The following is a 20,399-nucleotide window of genomic DNA, read 5'->3' as shown; positions in this document are numbered from 1 at the left end:
ATAGGTGGACCATCAAATCCAATGTTGCTGGGTTGACATCAGAACGTGATGGTGAAGTTCGAAAAGCTGCAAACGGGGAAGAAGAACTGGAAAATACCCAAAACGAGCGACAGTTATACACCATAATAATACCTACACCTACCTGCTGGATGGACTTGGGCGCGGTAAACAACACGATATCTGATCAAGTCAATGCGCGGCTAATCAAGCGAATAGAATATAGAAGACAAAATTTCATTTCATTCACGGTAAGTACAAGTTGTTCAATCCTAACAAACAAACCATTAACAACATTCAACAATTTATTTATTTAAATAAATTTGGTCTTGTCTTGGTGGGGTGCGCCAGGCTGGTGCTGTAGTGCAACGCACAAGCGACGCCCGAGAGCCCCAATAGCAAGCTATTGTAAGTGGGCCCTCCCCCTAGAAAAATACATTTAATATCATGTGGTTCTATGAACCACGTATCAGATATTAAACTGATAAGAACAGATACTACACTTGATCTTAGCCAAAAGGCCGAGAAAGGTATGCTTTTCCTCTCCTCTTTCGCTTCTTTTTCTATTACTCCCCTTCTCCTCTATCCCATTCATCCATGCATGTGGGATAACTCATTTCTATTTCCTCTCATACCCCTTACTACCATTTAAATAGACATGCTCTTTAATATCAAACTTATATTTTCAATATTCTCACCATTTTCACCTCCCTAGATCTATTTTACTTTTCGATTTGAGGGATCAAATCTCTTTTCACCTTAAAAGAGGTTTCCCAGATTTGATGCCAATCTCTTTTCACCCTAAAAGAGGTTTGCCAGATTTGATGCCTTACCGCGAATTCAGATGGATGTTATAATTAAAATTATCTAGAAAGTACAAATATGAACTTTATTGCTTTTTATATATAAATAAAAGTAACTAAATATCATAATATTATCTACAATTAAAAATATGAAACTTCATATATATATATATATATATATATATCAAAATAATTAATTATATGGGAAACAATCACTAAAGATTTTTATTTTTATTTTTTCCCTTTCCATGTTATCTTAAACTTGTGGTGGATGTTATCGTAACATAATAATAATTTATATATTAATATAAAGGAAAAAATTACACTATTTAAAAATCCTTCAATGTGATGTTTAATGCCATTGGACATAATCAATGGAGATCATTGCTCACCCATTCCTTGAAGTCAAATTCACCGGGAGGTGTCTTAACTTAGTCAAATTTAATCAACAACCTACTGTTATGTTGGCCTTTCCATATTTAATCACCCACCACGTTAACGTATTGATCATGTTGTAATTGTTGATTATGATACAATATAGCGTGTTTAGTTGTCTTTGAGAAAGCATAATGAGTTTACTACCAAGTTAACATAAAACAAATTTATTAATGGTTTTGAAAGATTAATCCACTGAGACATTTATATTAACTACTTGTGGAGAGTATATCATGATTTGATTTTGGCTATTCACGAAAGGTATATCAAGGTCTAATTTTGCTGCGATGAATATATATATATATATATATATATATATATATATATATATATATATATATATTTAATTCACCGTTACAAACTAAACTAATACTCACATAATCTAAATTAGCAGACGAATTAAAGCTATACACTTATTAAGTCAGTTCTTGGGTTATAACACTTAATCTATTCGGTGCTTCACTCACACAAAACACTCGTCAAAGTTTAAGCTCTCTCGCACAGAAGCCTAGTCAAAGTTTAAGTTCGTGTGCAATGTACAACACTTTCAAAACTCTGCTCGTGAGTAATTTTCACATCTGCGTTGTTTCAAAAATGTGTTGCTAACCACTTTTACGAAACCCTAAGGAAGCAAGCTTTCGGTTCAAAGAGCCCTACAAAATCCCATTGTGATTGGTTTACCTGAGAGAGATAGAGAGAGAGGCATGAATTGCAGGTTAAGAAGCTGCTCGATGCCCCATACAGGGGCGGAAATGCGATCCTGTGAAATAGCGTTCGACGCCCATGGGCAACCGCATCTCTATTGTGGATCTCGAGAAGTCGGAGACTGCGACGCTCCCCTACGAGAACACCAAGAATGCGATGTAGATCGTTGTCCCCCAATAGGACCCTCCTGCTCTCCATTGATGATGAGGGCCAATGTCTGCTCATCAACCTCCACCGTCGCGTCCTCCTGTGGCTGGATTTCCTTCAAGAACGGCGTCTGGCCTATCAAATTTAGCCGCGACTTGGCCGCGACCGGAGGAGGGTTGACCGGGAGGAGAGCTCGGGGAGGATTCAATCTATATCTTCCTCCACTATCGACGTTCTATTCCATTCATATTAATATGTTAAATTAGCGAGAAGTTATGGCATCGGGGTAAAATAGAGTTTGGCCCTAAAACAAATCACAATGACCTACCACCTGTAATCAACAACTTGACCGCTCATATTCCTTTCACATATGGCAAAGTGTCAGGACCCCGAGCTGGCACCAAGGCCAATGGGCGCCCCTGATGGGTCGTGCTCACTTGATGGCGAAAAATCGACTTGGAGGTACGATGAGAGTGCCCAAGTGCGACGAGCGCTCCCGCATGGAGGAGAGGCGCCCAGGTCGACACAAGGGGCAGCGTGCACGAGTTGAGGGGCGCAAGCCCTAGGCGCGCACGCACGAAGGCGGGGCACCGAGAGAGATGTAGCGGGCACGCCAGCCCACACGACGTGGTATATCGAAGGGCACATGAAGAAGAGTGCCCACCCACAGCGCGGAGCTTGCAAGGGAGAACGCGCACATCACAACGTAGCAACAACCTAATTCGATGGACCCGTACCCACGAGCGCGCCCGCACACAAGGTGTGGCGCCCGGGCACCGCGACGGTGCAAGGCGTAGCGGAAGTGCGACCGAGACATAGCGAGCAGGTGCGTGACAGGCGAGCGAGCAGGCAGCGCAATGTGGAGTGTGCGACACAGAGGTGACCAGAGGTGGTAGCGTGGGCAGCACGGTAGGCGAAGCTCCTAGGGTGGGGTGCGTCAGCACACCCACGAGCAGGTCGGCCCAGGGGCGCGCCCGCACAAGATGAAGGGTCGACTCAAGAAGAGAAGGGGCGTCGGCCCACGTAAAATCAAACGACTAGAGCATCTATAAGATGAGGAGCTCGACACTTGGAGGAGGTAGCAAGCAAGTTCGCACAAGATAAGTAATATCACAAAAGCTAATCGCAGAAAGGACAAAGTCAGCGATATCGCAGAAATGTAAGGGGTCTGATATCGCAGAACCGCGGGGCTTACATCGCAGAATTTGAAAACGTAGCTAAGGCACGTCGCAGAAGGAGGAGAGCTCGCCCAAGCGAGCTCGTTTCTGGGCAGGGCCGAGGGTTAGTTTTCTGGGCTGTTTTGGGACTCCAGTTTTGGGGTTTCTGTTGGGAAAGGTGCACACCCTGGTTGCGAAACTTGGCACTTTTCACTAGTGAGTTGGGCTGGGCCAACCACTGCCACTCTTTGTACTTGGGCAGCGCATGAGTTTGGACACGGCTGGCCCCTTTCTATCTCCACTGTAAATATTATTTCAAGTTTAAGAGTAAAGGGGAGAAGTGTTTTGGGAGTTGCCCCCTCCTATCGCAAATCCTTGTGTTCATATTGTTCTTTACGATATCGCAGACTGTTAATGAGTGTTATTCCGCTGCTTGTACTGAAGTTAGAGTATCACATAATTGTATAATTGTTGAATGAAATAATTGAATATAATAACACTTGAATGAAAAATTGGCTAATTGTTGAAGCGAATGAGAAGTTAGGTGCAGTCTGGGTCAGAGTAGCTGTACAAATACGACGAAATATCACCGTGGCGCACGTCGCCCACAGTGATCATAAGGCATCACAGCGTGGGGCCGTGACAAAAAGGAATCCATCTCCAAATGACTTGGTGCATCCAAATCCCCGTGGACTCAAGGAAAACGCGCCAAAGGCGAAGATAAAATCGGTGGACTATGAGAGGTAAAAGACCCCTTCAATCTCTATCACTCACATGGAACTCTCAAAGAACAACGTTCGAGCTCGAGACTAAGATTCTGACAATATGCTTTTACGGGTGAAATGTAAGTGCACACTCAGTGACATGGAAAAGATCAGATTAACCTTCAAAAGACAACACAATTTAAGGGATACAACACATTGACAACAAAAAACAATGAAGTAAACAATGAACATGGTCATTCAAAGTTCCTCCTAGTAGGATTTGTATCCAACACAGTCAATAAACATCTCCTTAATCGCACATGAACATCATCACCATCCAACTATTTGCTACAAGCATACGTGAAGAAGACAGAGGAAAAAAATGCTCCCATTTCCCCGAACAATTTAATAAAGAAGAGTTATCGATCACTGCAAAAGCGTTGGATTAGGTGTCTGCCTTGCTGTAAGAGCCTTTAAAAGGAACATCTCTTTTTATTATTGTAAAAACATTTGCAAAATAAATTATCTTGGTTGGAGTTGAACCCGTGTCTCTCAGATGAGAGATGAGTATCCCAGTCAACTAAAATACAAAAAAGAAAACATTGAAATATAACTGGAAGTAATTCCAAAGACGATTTAGTTTTAGATTCAAAAAATTTGGGAACTTTTTAATTTGTTTGCATCGATAGTTTAATAAATTAGTCGCTTGAATTTGTTCAAGGCAATGCAACCCAAATATCGAGCTTGTGTTTTTCATTGAAAAGCAAAAGGTGTATATTGGCAAATATCCAAACCCATCCTTTTATCTACCCTCAACTTTGTGGTGATGCATGATATCCATTCTACATATTGTATTATTCCTGTGATCCGCATCGATAATTCCAGAGTATCTTCTATTTTCTCCACCCTCCCCTCATTGGGTGCTAGTCACGCTGATAGGGATTTCGCTGGTCATTTGGGGGTGGACGACACTTATATCCGGGAAGGGTATTGCTCTCCTTCAGTGTATCCACCCACTTTGATGCTTCAATTTGGTTCCATTAGTGGACATCAGCCGCCTACTAATTCGATGGGGCGTGATATTGAACTTTTGAAATTAAACCCGGCACTTGATTTGGAGCCTCTTGCCATCCACTCGAAAGTGTCGCCATCAGATGGGGTGACTGTGATCCCCCACTCTCGACTAAATTTTACTATTATAAAGAAGCGACCGGTGAAGTATAAAGTAGATGGTATTTGGGGGTTGCTCCTACAGGTGTCTCTTTAAATTTTTGGAGGGGTCAAATCCTACCTTCCCATCTTCTCGTGTGAATTCGCCCACTCAGGATCTTAGAGATCTCAAGCTCGTCAGTAAACTTTCGATATGAAAATCTTGTCACTGAATATTCGGGGTCTGGGAAGCTCCGTTAAACGACAATGCCTGGAATATTTTATTAAATTCCATCATCCTTTTATCATTCTTTTGCAGGAGACCATGATGCCTGGCCTTTACTCTTAAAAAATTGTCATGGTTGGAGGGTTTATGCTACAGATGCTTCGGGACAATCTGGGGGTTTGGATGTGTTATGGGATCCTTGGGTTGTTAACTTCTTGGCCTATAAATATTTTGCAGGTATTTTACTATCCGGGTTTGCCAGGGATGCTAAGCTCCGGTTTCATATATTGAATATATTATGGGGCCGGAATTACTTCTTTTAGCTGAGGAGTTGAGAACAACTTGCGTCATATCTTGTGAGCTAAACTCTACATTCATCATGTTGACTGCAAAGGTCTCAGACCCGATTTCTTTCAAGGACTCTCGACCCATAGCCTTGTGCAACATTGTGTATAAAATTATCGCTAAGATCATTGCTAACCGATTGAAAGTTACCCTATAGAAACATATTGTGTCGGAACAATTTAGGTTTCTTAAAAATCATCAAATCTAGGATGCCATGGCCATTGCCTGGGAATGTTTACATTGTATCAAAATGAAGAAAAATGATGCTTTATTATTGAAACTGGACCTTCACAAAGGCATATGATTGTGTTGATCGAGAGTTTCTGCGTTCGGTGCTTCATAAGATTGGCCTCTCTAGATTGGTGATTGAGTGGATTATGGATTGTATAACTACTGCAAATTTTGGTGTCTTAACCAATGGGGTGCCTTCATGCTTTCTGAAGGCATCTCAGGGCTCACTCTCTCCACTGTTACTTTGACTTGTCATTGAAGGCATGGGTAGAATGATTTCGGCGGCACACTCCCGTGGGTCATTCTCGGGTATGGGGATTACGAGGAACATTTTTATTACCCATCTCATTTTTGTGGATGATGTCCTCATATTTGGGAATATTTCTGTTATGGAATGACATGTATTGCAAAAGATTATATGCACTTTTGGTGGTGCCACGGGTCTATACATGAGAAAAGCTAAATCTCAGTTGATTTCTTCGTCTCAGTCGGAGGCCAATGTTTTGGAGACAACGAGATTATTTGATGCTGAGAAGGTTTCATTGTGCGAAGGGTTTAAGTATCTTAGTTTCTCCCTTCCACCTAATAATTATGGCATTAAAGATTGGGTTTGGCTAACCAGAAAATTTGAGCATAGGTTGTTATCATGGTCACACGAGTGGCTTACAATTGGCGGAAGGTTGATTATGGTGTAAGCGGTTTTGCAGAGTATTGCAGTATACTGGTTGCATCTATATCTGATGCCCAAATACATCATTGAGAGGATTAAATCCATTATGTCTAAGTTCATTTGGGCTTGTACTAAAGATGGTTACAAAATTCAACTTGTTTGACTGGAGGATATCATCTCAAGTAAGGAGGATGGGGGTTGGGGAATCATGGATATTGGAAAATCCAGTTGGGTTTTATCAATGAAGAGTTTGTGGCGTTCTTTAAATCGTGTTGGTATTTGGAAATGAATCATTAACGATAAGTATCTGAAAAACCAGTCTTTGGTAACTTGGATTAAGGATGGGGCTGGTGTCCCAGGTGCTATCTCATATATTTGGCGGCGCAAGATTAAAATTAAACATTGGCTCTTGGGGAACTTAAAATGGAATATTAGGTCTATTTTCGGGGTGGATACCGGTCTAGATCCCACCTATGGTTTTGTCGGTGAGCATAAATTACCTTTCCCACTCATTCAACATCTTCACAATCTCGGTATTTATTACATTAACCAATTGCAGGTCCCAACCAGCCCTTTTATATTGCATCCTATGTGCCCTTGTTTGTGGGACCTTGGCTTATTTGGTACACTGGCTATGGCTTGGGACATATATGTGTACAATCTTAATACAAATGAGATATTTTTAAGTGATCGTGAGGATATTTATTCGTGGGATGGAAATACATTATCGGGACAAGTATTAGTTGAGGAAGCATATTTGCACATCACATCGAAGTCTCCTTTTTCTATGTCTAAAAGATGTTTCAAAAAGGTATGGAGTTGGAACATTCCATTAAAGCTCAAATGATTTGGCTGGTTAGCTTGGCATAACAAGATATTCACTTGGGACAATCTTTGTCGGCGGGGGGGCGGGGGGATTCTGTGGTCCTGTCTGATGTACCTTGCGCAAATCGGACGTGGAAGATGTGGCACATTTTTTTTAAATGTCCGTTCGTGGTGCCTATCTGGTTTGATGTGACGCATAGTTAAACATTTTCGCTGATTTGAACTCATCTACGTTGGAATTATGCTTGTAGGAATGGATGTCTGAATGTAAAGGATATCGTTCCTTGCATCTATTTATCATCTGGGGTATTTGGAGATGCCGAAATTCATGAGTTTTTTAAGTGCAGGTTCAGAATATCAATAGTATCTGTTATTTATCTTTTTTGCTTATTTCAGAGAATTTGGGCCTGTTCTTGACAAGGCCTCTTTGAGACATATATGACTTAGGAATATCGGTGGTTCTTGTCTGGGTGGGTATTTTGGTGGAGCTGCCAAGAATAACAAATGTGGTTGTGGCACACACATCATTATTAGTCCTCATATGGATTATCATTTTTGTTGGCATGGGGGTGAAGTTTCCAACACTCGTGCGTAGATTATTGCATTATGGGGATTGTTATACTCTTCTAAGTGGCTATCTAAAGAGACTTTGGAGGTATTTGGAGATTCTAAGGTGATTATTTAGTGGGTAGCAAAGCAATCTTCTTTCAATCCTCCATTAATGACAAGCTGGTTACAAAGAATTCGGAGGTACTTTTTAAAGGGGGTGAACTTCTCTCATATACACACGGAGCAAAATAGAATTGTGGATGCAAAATTTAAGGAGGGGCATCCCCAATTGCCCGAGGAGATCTTATACTTGGCCTTCCTAGACAACACATTTCAGGGTTCGGGAAAGATCTACTTCACATAAGCTAATATTTTTCATGATGTGGATATGTTTGTTTTTCTTTAGAGTTGTTTTTTATGGCTTTCTATTGTTATGTTGTACGAGTGACAAAATTTGAGCAGATGTGTTTCTTCAAACATAGCTAGTTTAGATCTGTGACTGGGATATATTTTTGCGGATTAGGATGTATGCTGGAAATGGTGGACTTTTGACACATGCTACATGTAAACAACCTCATCTTAATATAAAGTTGTTAGTTTTTTCTTTGTTGAATAAAAAAGTATACAAAGGCATCCTAATTGGTTGTGCCAGGTGCAATGATGGTTTAGAATATGACATGGCTAACATGAAGATCACACCAACAAACCAAAAGCAAATTTGAATATCATCGAGAACAAAACACACTATAGGAAGTTCGTAAGGTGTCATTATGATGCCACTTTATTTATGGATGAACTTCCCCAACAAAATGTTGAACTTTCATTCTCAAACGATTCCCAAGAATCCCTTGATTTGTTGAAGAAAAATTTAGTCGAGGCTCTTACTCTAAGAATTCATGATTGAAACAAGTCGTTTAGTGCGCAAGTTGATGCCACAAATAGTGTTGTTTGTGCCATCCTACCTCAAACCGAGGAGGGAAATATTGGCATCCACATCGTTATGTCAATAAAAAAATGAATAAGGCAGAAAGGAACTATTTGACGATACAGAGAGGTGGCCTTGGAACATCACTCTCTCTGCATGAGTTATAACATTACATCTCGTGGCACTCTTTTATTGTCCATGCGTATCAAGTTACATCGATTTACCTTGTGAACAAGTGAGTGCATCATGACCACCTTTGCATGTGGCTCTTGCTCTTCCAAGAATTCAGCTTTCAAATTCTCGCACAGACGTGTAAGTTTTAACGCAACCCAGACCACTTGCTAAGAATGAACTAGAGAGAAGAACCAGCAATATAGATGATGGAATTCCATGTGCACATGTAGTCGAAGTCAAATATTTCGTAGAGGATCTAGTCTAGATTTCATTCTTTCGTGATAGCCAAGTAAGCTTAGACATGCAATAACATAAGACATGTGCGTCGTTTTGAATGTTGTTTGCTACACATTGACTCATGGAAACTTGTACAATTGGGAGCGAATGATACCTTGAGGAGATGTGTCCCTGGTCATGAAAGTTGGGCATCAACGTATGAGCACATGGTGAGGTTTCGGGTGGACATTAACGGACCTGCATAACTTTCTCGTACAAGCTCCGATTGAGGCTATTCTTGCGCCATTGGAAAGGTATTGGCATGTATATTATGGAATATGGGCACATAGTAAGGTCAGGACCACAAAAGGTGTTCATTTAAGGCATGAAAATGGCTCTAGAAGTTCCGTTATGAGTGTTACTTTATTGCGATGCGATATATTGCTTAGCATGAGGGTCTTGTACATACCAATATTATAGCGAAATGGAGGCACTTCCTGTCCTTTTTTGCAACGCGGCTTTAAAGATTTTTCCCTTATCATAGACTTAGGTTTTAAAATATTCAAAAGATCTTCCTAAGTTTACGATGGTAACCTTATTTTGAAGAAAGGAAACTCTTGCTTTTCCTAAATTTTAACTAAGGGTCCCCATTCATTTACTATTTTGGACAACACTTAAATGAAAAAGGGGGGGGGGTTGTTGCTAGCCACAACAGACCGCAAGGCCTGCATCTAAACGAATGGTCCCCTGATTTTTTTCTCTCCCAGGACGTTCCCTCCGCTGTCTCAGTTTGGGTGTGACTTCCCCATTTGCCCCTCCACTGCTGGAACCAAAAAACCTTCCAGATCATTGGTAACGCTCTTGGAAAGTACATAGACCAAGCTGCAAGACAAGACCAGTACTCATGTGCCCGAATCTGTGTAGAAGTCGATCTAGAAGAGGGTTTGCCTGAAGCAATTAAGCTCACTTAGGCTGGGTGGACACACGTCCAGGCACTGGATTACGAACATCTCCCTTTCAAATGTAGACACTGCCATGGTCACGGTCATTTTGCAAAGCACTGCAAGAAAAAGGCAGAGGAGCAGGCAGACAAAATAAACGAGGAACAATGGACAGTAGTCCAAAAACCTGCCCACCAGAAAAAGGGAAATGGCAAAGGGTACACCTCCCGAGAAGCATGGGCAGTAGAATTGCAGAAGCAAACTTAGATAATGCCTCGGGGATTTAGATTCTTCCCTACAGAGGAAGAGCTGGTAGTGCATTACTTGTGCAAGAAAGCAACCTCGCAGTCACTCCCTCTTCAAGTAATAGCAGATGTGGACCTATAAAAATATGATCCATGGACTCAAAGACCAATTTGCTCATGCATGAATACCGTCCTGCTGATCTTAATAGGCCTACAAGCAAGAGAGGACGCTTAAGAGTAATTTATTCTGGTTAGACATGGTTCTTTTCATGGAGACATGTGTTCGGATTTTGTTCCACACTAATATTTCCTCTCCTCTTTTCTTCCCTCTCTCGTAATATGGCCTTGGGCAATAAAGATATCGAGGTTGAATTACGCTTACTTTTATATTTTTATTTTTACTGTAAATTTCAAAAATATTTTAGAATTTTATAGATAGATATAGAATGGATTGCACCACAAAATCAAGTGAAATATCTTTAACAGGCATAGGACAGGGGATAAACATTAAAAACAGGTAGTAGCAGGTAAAAGAATCGAGACTCTTGAGAAGCATGGGTAGTAGAAATGCAGAAGCGAACTTAGATAATTGCTCCTGGATTCAAATTCTTCCCTATAGAGGGAGAGCTGGTAGTGCATTACTTGTGCAAGAAAGCAACCTCTCAGACGCTCCCTGTTCAAGTAATAGCAGATGTGGACCTCTAAAAATATGATCCATGGCATCTTCGAGGTAATTTTTCATTTTTCTTCTTTAAGATTTGTAGCCCAATTCCTAGAATGTGTGCTTACTGAAGAGCTTGTTCTATTCTTTCATTGTTTACAGAGAAAAGGCAGCTTAAGAGTAATTTATTCTGGTTAGACATGGTTCTTGGAGACATGTGTTCGGATTTTGTTCCATACTAATATTTCCTCTCCTCGTTTCTTCCATGTCTCGTAATATGGCCATGGGAAATAAAATTATTGAGGTTGAATTACACTTATTTTTATTTTTACTGTAAATTTCAAGGATATTTTAGAATCTTATAAATAGATATAGAATGGATTGCACAACAAAATCAAGTAAAATATCTTTATCAGACACACAACAGGGGATAAACGTTAAAAAAGGCAGTAGTAGGTCGAAGAATCGAGACTCCTGAGAAGCATGGGCAGTGGAAATGCAAAAGCAAACTTATATAATGTCGTGTTTAACAAAATACTTATGTTTTCTTTTGGTTAATTCTTAACCTGTTTCATAGGAAAATGATACTTATGTATCAATCCACAAATTAGAGTAGTTATTGTATAGCGTCAATTATAATAAGCATGGAAATATAATTAAGGAAGCCATATAAATTATATTTTTCAAGCTGCTAAAATTAAAGAAATTTGTTATAACTTATTTAAAATGACCATAAATAATTAAATCTTGGTTGATTTTGCAAATTATTAATCTAGATTTGTGAATTATTAATAGTATCCACGGGAAAAACAATAACAACAAAAATAAAAGTAAAAATATTTATAATTAAGTAATATATATATATATATATATATATGAGATTTAAAAAAATAAATTAGAACGAACAATATAATAAATTAACAGAATCACATTATTAAATGTGGTTGATATACTAATCATTATTATTGTTAATTATAATTTTTATTATAATAAAAAAAATGTTTTGTTTTGTTTTTTTTTTTTTTTTTTTTAATTTTTTTACCATTAATAATAATTATTCAAATTATAAATTGAAATTGGTCTCCCTTGATTAAAGAGGGGGTCAAGAGCTATTTTGTGGACAAGGGATTCTTCGTATTCGTCTTCGAAAACCCGAATGATAGAAGTCTAATCTTCAGAAATAGCCCTTATTTTATGGGACCGTGTTGAGGCCCCGAAAGTCGGGTCGACAACAAGGGGGATACCCACCCGGTCCGGACCTTGGTTGGCAGCTCCTTATCCGTTTGGTATAGCAGGTCCGACTGGGGATAATGGGACCAGTTTCCCAATCTAAGGGTGTGTGTGTGGGCAGAGTTGGATGTTGCTGATCTAAGAATACTTAAAGCTAATCTAATTCAAACTTTTAAACTAAATCTATGCTATTGTAATCTAATGAAAAACAACACATCTAATCTATGCTAACCCGGGGTGTATTTCTTCTATTATGCGATCTAAAAAGATTTCAAACAATAACTGGTAATAAAGATCATTCAGCTATCATAAGAATAGAAATCAATTAAGATGAACTACTTTGCATAAAAAGTTAGGCAAAACAATTGTGAACAGCATATCGCATAATAAGTTATTCATATATCAGACATAAATAAATGGCTCCACCATACAAAAGTGCCAAATGGTAACTCACACATTCATGCAATAACATATAAACAACTAAAACTGTATATCACTTTCAAAATATAAGCAGAAATGGCCAAGAGATAAAAGTACCATTTATGACTGATCCTACTTATAAGCTTCAAGCAAAAATGATTTATCTCTACTTGTTCTAACATCTACTAAGAGTACAAAAGTGCAACATCAGTAGCAGACATCAAATGCAAACATTAATAAACCTCGATCCATCCATTCATCAAAACCTCCTCTGAGGGTGCAGAAGTGCATGTTCTGAGGACAAGTTTTTGACAAATTTCTGGACCATTTCCAAATGCAATGAGAAGGGTTAAAATACTACTTCCTAATTCTAATAATAGTTTATTTACAAAATTTAGGATGCGGTTTTCAAATGACCGTCCTTTTTCTAATCTAATTCTGAAAGAAAAAACAACATTCTAAATAAGACTATTTCTGAATCTGATCTTTAAAGCTGCAAGTGTTCATCATGGGCTTGAGGAGAGTCGGCTGGCTGATTTCTGCTCTGAGCTGGGCTGCGAAAACGGAATCTATGAGAGCTGGCACTACTTTTTCGGCCGCGTTTATGATGCATTTCACAGTCATCCATTGACTATGCGGCTTGACCAAGTACGCCCAGTAACACTCCCAATTTAATCTGTTTAATGCTTGGATCGCTTTTCCCTTCTCCTGTGCCTTTTGCTTCCATTCTGCTTCCAGTCGTAGTTTATTTGGTAGATACCCCGGGGTGGTCTCTTCGATTAAATTTGCTCTATGCAAATTTTCATTTACACAGTTGATAAGAATGCTTGCCTGCGTGGCCGCTGTCTCCACTGCTTGTTCCGCCTGCCTGATTTGATCGTCCCATTTATCAAAGAGCAATTCTTTATGATTCTCGTTTATTCTGGGTGCACTTGCTCTTTTCCCTTCATCTTCATCCCACCAAGCCAAGTACTCCGTCACATGTTTGTCACTCTGATCATAGTCACTCCGCAAGTCTGCCACTTGATTGGTGATTTTATCGCTCAGTTCGCAATAATGACTCCACTGTGATATCTTACGTCCCAACTCTTCCTGTTGCTGCAGTAGTTGTTCATTTAAGCCAATAGACTTTGAAATAAATTCTGTAAGCTTAGGCTCATCTTTATGCATTTCTTGGAAAATTTGTAATTGTTTTCCTTTCTCGTCTAGACTTCTTTGATAGCCTATCTGCATCTGCTGAAAGTCTTTCTGCAACTTCTCGAGCTGTTTGTTAGCTTCAATATTAGCATTGGCTTGTTGCAATTGTTGTTGTAGTAGCTGTATTTGATCTTCTTGTTCTTTCAATAGTTGTTGAACTTCCAATGCCTTGTCAATAGTTGCAGAAGCATATGCTCCTGCGATCTGAGACAACTTAGTGAGATTTTCAGATGGGTTATTGTTGGGGTCTTTCCATAAGACGTCCAATTGTTGAGCATCTTGTGACAGTGTATTTTCTAGTTTTCTTTTCTTTCTCTGTCTTCTTACTACTGCTTTATGTTGGGGACTATAGAATACGTCCAGTGGAGGAATTTCTTCCACATTAAGTAGAAGCTCAGAAGCTGGAGCGATAGGAATGTGCTCCGTTTCTGTGACACTGCTGACTATGGTTGAAACCACTTCTTGTGCTACCTGTGTATTGCTCACAGGCGTTCTTGGGGCTTGCCCTTCAAGATTGATCAGCTCGTTGAAGGTTTCCCATTCTTTGTCTAACTCTATCGTGACAGGTGGCGTTTTAATGAGGAGAGGAGGGACATCTCTTGGCGGAGAGGCGATAACATGCTGTTGCGACATTGCACTTGACTGAGCCGTGTCCTTAGCTGTTTCTTCGTTCTTGCCTTGGTCGCTTCTAGACCCTTTAGAATGTTCAGGTACTCCTTGCGCAGTGTTAGATTTATATCTGGAAGTTCTTGAGTTCCCACTGAGGCTAACGCTTGGAGTCGGTTCTCTGGCAGGCAGTCGCAGCTTTTCTAAAGGAACACTGGCCAGTCTTCTTTCCCTGTATACCATGAATTTTTGGAGGTCATCTGGAGACAATTTCGACTGAGCTTCCCGCAAAATTTCCTGGAGTAAGCGTTTACTCTGAAATAAATCATCAAATAAATCATTCTTTCCAACGAATACCTTTATTTTGACATTCGTTGTGAAATCTTGAGCAACTTCATTAGGGTCAAATGGCCTTGGTGGGAATTTAAATAATTGTAGACACGTCACATTCTCCACTTCGGTGAACGCGTGACCTACATCGAACAATGAAAGGCCCCACAAGCTACAGGAAACTGAGGCCATATGGCCTTCTTTTTGTCTTTTAGGTCCTTAGTTAGGCCGCCTCCTGAACAGGTTTGATAAGCAATTTCTCGAGCCAACAGTTTGTCATGAATATACAAGGGCAGGACATGAGGAGGGACGGTGCTTCCAAATACTCTAATACAGGTGAACCATTCTTCCCCGAACCATCTTGCGATGGGGATGATATCTATCTGTGCCTCGGGTGAACACCTCGGGGGGTCTTCATCATACATCATTCTATACAAGGGTAAGATAAGCCCGTGACAAATCTGGTAGAAATGTGGGATGAACTGAGAATCCCACAGCATCTTATGATAAACATGGATAGGTAATGGGTCTTGGGTAGTCCATTTCCAACCCATAATGGGAAATTTAGACACATAACAAATAGAATCCATAATATATTCGGATAGATAAAAAGGAGGATAGATCCTTTGAGACAAGGATCTCTTAGACCGGTAATTGATAATAGCCGTGTATAGTTTATCAGAAATGATCTTGGCCCAATCCATAATATCGGCATTTGTGGCAGCATCTATTAATGGTAACCATTCAGACGAAAACTTATTGATATCTGTCATCCCAAATAATCTACAAAGCATGGCCGCAGCAAAACAATACGGAGAGGTGAGGGAACCAGTGCTGCACATACCGTTTTTGTCTCTCTTGAGCGGTTCCTCTTTTCTGGACCAATCTTTGGTGGTCTCTGATAGGTCTGGGTTCTCCGCCACAAATTTCTTAACGAATTGTGCATTGTAAGTCGCCTGCGGTTCAGGAAGATGATACATAAGCTTTAAATCTTGTGCAGTGAATGATCCAATGAGCCCTTGTCCTTGAATCTTGAATTGTCTGTCGTTCATGTCTGCATTGTCAAGTATCCACTTGATCATATCCGTATATGGTAGGGTTTTGGGTCTTGCTGCTATCCGATGAAGAAATGAGCATGCTAGCTCTTCTAAGGACGCTTCGGAAGAGCGTTGTGAGCCCGCGACAGCAGTAACCTTCATTATTCTGGGATTCTCCTCTTCAAGCAGTCTGTACATGCTTTCCCACGTTGATATCCCTGCGTCTTTGTTACAGGCTGTGTATGTATACAAAGGCGCCATTTCCTTCGTCTTTTCCTTCGCCTCAGAGCCCTGAGCTGTATTTTTCTTTCCCATTTCTTCCTGCGTATGGCTGTTTATCGTCTTTCGCACTCCGTTCCTGTAGCTCACAAGTGAAATGGAAATGACTGATCAAGAAAGGTGATGGGAGAGTTTTAAATGCAGCAGATATATCAAATATGCCACCTTACGTGAAGTAATTCTTTACAAAATCACGCGTCTACATTTCATTTAATAGCTGACAACTAATCCCTTTACTATCATTAAAAGCGCATGATCTTGAGTCAGATTATGGTAAGTGGCTTTCCTTGAATAGCGTGCCCGAAGGGTTCGTAATGAAGTGATTTTACGATTTGCCTACGTAACATCGCAGATCGCGCCGTCGCAGATCGCGCAAACACACGAATATAACATCGCAACGATCGTAACATTGCAGATCGCAGAAGTTTTATGCTTGCCAAATCTTGTCAGCTCATCTTTTGCGATATGCGATCTTGCGATCGGTGTTATCGCAGATCGGTAAATCTTGAAGTTTTTCCGTTATGAGTGTTACTTTATTGCGATGCGATATATTGCTTAGCATGAGGGTCTTGTACATACCAATATTATAGCGAAATGGAGGCACTTCCTATCCTTTTTTGCAACGCGGATTTAAAGATTTTTCCCTTATCATAGACAGGTTTTAAAATATTCAAAAGATCTTCCTAAGTTTACGATGGTAACCTTATTTTGAAGAAAGGAAACTCTTGCTTTTCCTAAATTTTAACTAAGGGTCCCCATTCATTTAGTATTTTGGACAACACTTAAATGAAAAAGGGGGGGGTTTGTTGCTAGCCACAACAGACCGCAAGGCTTGCATCTAAACGAATGGTCCCCTGATTTTGTTCTCTCCCAGGACGTTCTCTCCGTTGTCTCAGTTTGGGTGTGACTTCCCCATTTGCCCCTTCACTGCTGGAACCAAAAAACCTTCCAGATCATTGGTAACGCTCTTGGAAAGTACATAGACCAAGCTGCAAGACAAGACCAGTACTCATGTGCCCGAATCTGTGTAGAAGTCGATCTAGAAGAGGGTTTGCCTGAAGCAATTAAGCTCACTGTGGCTGGGTGGACACACGTCCAGGAACTGGATTACGAACAGCTCCCTTTCAAATGCAGACACTGCCATGGTCACGGTCATTTTGCAAAGCACTGCAAGAAAAAGGCAGAGGAGCAGGCAGACAAAATAAACGAGGAACAATGGACAGTAGTCCAAAAACCTGCCCACCAGAAAAAGGGAAATGGCAAAGGGTACACCTCCGGAGCTCCAGGCAGTTCCAAGACCAATCAAGAAAAGGATTCAACCCTGAACGTCTAAGGAAAAACTCAGATCAACCCAGCAGGCTCGATCCAGGAAAATCAAGAACACATAGAAGTCCCTCCTCCCAACAAAGAAGGGGAAGAAGCTATACAGGTTGAGGCCTCACAAGGTAGCCCCTCCAACCCATCTTATGCTGAAGTAACAAGGAAAAAACCAGTAGATAGCTCGGGTTCCTCAGAGGATGAAGCCTTCGAGCGTCCCACCAAAAGAGCAGGCAGGAAATCCCGCAAAGAACTAAGGGAAGAGGAGGCTGAACGACTCAAAGTTCAAGGGAGCCAGTCCACCATAGAAATGTCCATTGGAAGAAACACCAGACCAAGGCCTTCTAAGGGAGGCCCTATCCCCCCCCTCAAGTAAATTATGAAGCTCGCCTCTTGGAACTGCAGAGGATTGGGGAACGCCTCTAAAAGTGAAGCAGTCATGGACCTCCTGAAAATAGAACCCTCAGACATCCTCATGCTCCAAGAGACGAAGATAGAAGGGCGAGCTCTTCTATACATCAGCAAGTCAAAATGGAAGAAAAGCACAGGCAAAGCAGTAAGTTCAAGGGGATCTTCCGGAGGGCTGGCAACTCTTTGGACAGAAGATTTATTTTTGCTAAAAAAATCTCATGAAACCCAGCACTGGATCTTCACGGAGCTGACACATTGTGCAAGTAAGTTGTCTATCTCTCTATTTAATCTTTATGTCCCTGTCACATACTCTGAAAAACGAGAATGCTGGAACTCCCTCTCAGCATTTTTAGAACAGCATAATCCAAGTAATATTATCATAGCAGGTGATCTCAATATAGTCTTGAAATCAAAAGAGAAAAGGGGCGGCTCCAACAGCAGAGATCCTATGCTGGCCTTTGTGGAAGAACTCTCTCAGCAATGGGACCTTTTAGACTTGGTCCAATAATAGATCTGGGCTGGACCATATTTCTGCTCGCCTGGATCGATTTCTGGTCCAAGGCTCCCTTATGATGAATAAAAAGATAATCAAGACCAAAATACTACCTAAGCTGACCTCTGATCACAAGCCGATCCAGCTACTCCTTGAAGATGAAGAAGATCTAGGCCCTCTACCATTCCGCTTCAGTCCCTTATGGATTGAGAGAGAAGGCTTTACCGATACTGTAAAAGAAGCCCGGGCCAAATCCTTCTCAGGGTCCTCTAGTTTTGTTTGGGAGCAAAAACTTAAGGCCACAAAACAAGCTCTGAAGGAGTGGATAAGGAAACCAGTCCCTACTCCAACCAGCGTAAGGAAAGAAGCAGTGTATGCTTTGGAGACCCTGCAAACAGATATGGAAAGCAAAGAGATTACAGCGGATCTTTTGGAACAACAAATAAAGGCTCAATGCTCAACCTACCGATCCTTCCGAAAAGAAGAAGAATATTGGAGAATCAAATCCAGCAGTCTGTGGCTAAAAGCAGGGGATCGGAACACCTCCTTCTTCCACAGACAATATAGAGCCCGACTGTCCAGGAACCACATATCATAAATAAAGACAACAGAGGGCCATGTCAGCAAAGGCTTCACCCAAGTCAAAGCTGCTACGGATAGCCACTTCAGGAATCTATATAGTGAGGGAACTCAGGCCTCCGAGGAGGAAACAACAGATTTCCTCTCGAACATTCCTCATCTAATCAGATCTGAAGACAATGATGCCCTTACCAGCGAGGTAACAGAGGAGGAAATCATCAAAGTTATCTGGTCCACGGAATCAGATAAGGCTCCGGGGCCAGACGGATTCACGATTCATTTCTAAAAAGCCTGCTGGAATATCTTCAAAATAGATCTCCAAAAAATGATAAAGGGGTTCATGAGAAAGCTAAGATCGGTGGATGAACCAAATCCACTTACCTAGCATTAATCCCCAAAGATTCCAATCCGGAAACATTTGCTAGATTCAGACCCATATCTCTTTGTAACTCATCTTATAAAATTCTGGCCAAACTGTTAGCAAACAGGATCAAGCCTCTGCTTGAAAGGTTGATCTCCAGTCCCCAAGGTGGTTTCGTGGAAGGCAGGCATATCCTCAACAATGTCATTCAAGTCCATGAGACAATCCACTCCAGCAAAAAGTGAAAAGAGAAAAGTATGTTGATTAAATTAGATATGGCGAACGTGTTTGACAAAGTTAATCGCTCTTTCCTCATCAAGGTCCTCCTCTCCTTCGGCTTCTCTCCCCATTTTGTCCAGCTTATAAATGCTTGCATCGATAACCCATGGATCGCCCCCTAGTCAATGGTCGCCCCTCCAATTTTTTCCAAGCCCTGAGAGGCATCAGGCAGGGATGCCCTCTCTCTCCCTTCCTGTATATCTTAATGGCCGACTCCCTCAGTAGAAAACTCACAGCTGAAAGAATTTCTGGCTCCCTCCCTGGTCTCAAACCCTCCTCAGATGTCGCTCCTCTGAATCATGCGCTCTTTGCAGATGACTCACTTCTCCTCGGAGGTGCGTCCCCCATAATTGCCAATGCCTTTGACTCGGTCCTAAAAAGCTACTATAGAGTTTCGGGAGCACTAGTCAATGAGAGAAAGAGTGAAATTTACAGCTGGAACACAGGTCAACAAGAGCTCATAAGCATCTCGAACCTCCTGGGATTCAGAGGACATGCTCGTTGGGATCGGATTAAATATCTGGGTCTCCCTATCACAAATGGAGCCAACAGAAGGCCGCTATGGACAGATATCATATGTAAAATCAAAACAAAAATAGCAGCCTGGGGTGGCTTCTGGTTAACTAAAGGAGGCAAAGTCATTTTAATCAAGTCACTGTTGTCCGCGCTCCCAATTTATCAAGCCGCATTCTTACTGGCCCCCAGAAATGTTATGGAGCAGATATCTAAACTTTTAAGAGACTTTTTATGGCAAG

At 41.0% G+C, this 20,399-nt stretch overlaps 1 non-coding gene across 1 annotated transcript; it reads right to left on the bottom strand.

The window, feature by feature from the left end:
- Positions 1-334: 334 nt before the first annotated feature.
- Positions 335-531, bottom strand: LOC149222552 (U2 spliceosomal RNA). Its single transcript, XR_016249823.1, has one exon. It is a non-coding gene; the product is annotated as a U2 spliceosomal RNA (small nuclear RNA).
- Between the last annotated feature and the right edge of the window lie 19,868 nt (positions 532-20,399).

This window comes from Pinus tabuliformis, chromosome Q, assembly GCF_031772625.1.
Source record: "Pinus tabuliformis cultivar Carrire ecotype Pingquan chromosome Q, CPIR1, whole genome shotgun sequence".
NCBI lineage: Eukaryota > Viridiplantae > Streptophyta > Pinopsida > Pinales > Pinaceae > Pinus > Pinus tabuliformis.
Note: the sequence above shows the minus strand (reverse complement) of the source record. Positions and strands in the feature narration are given on the sequence as shown.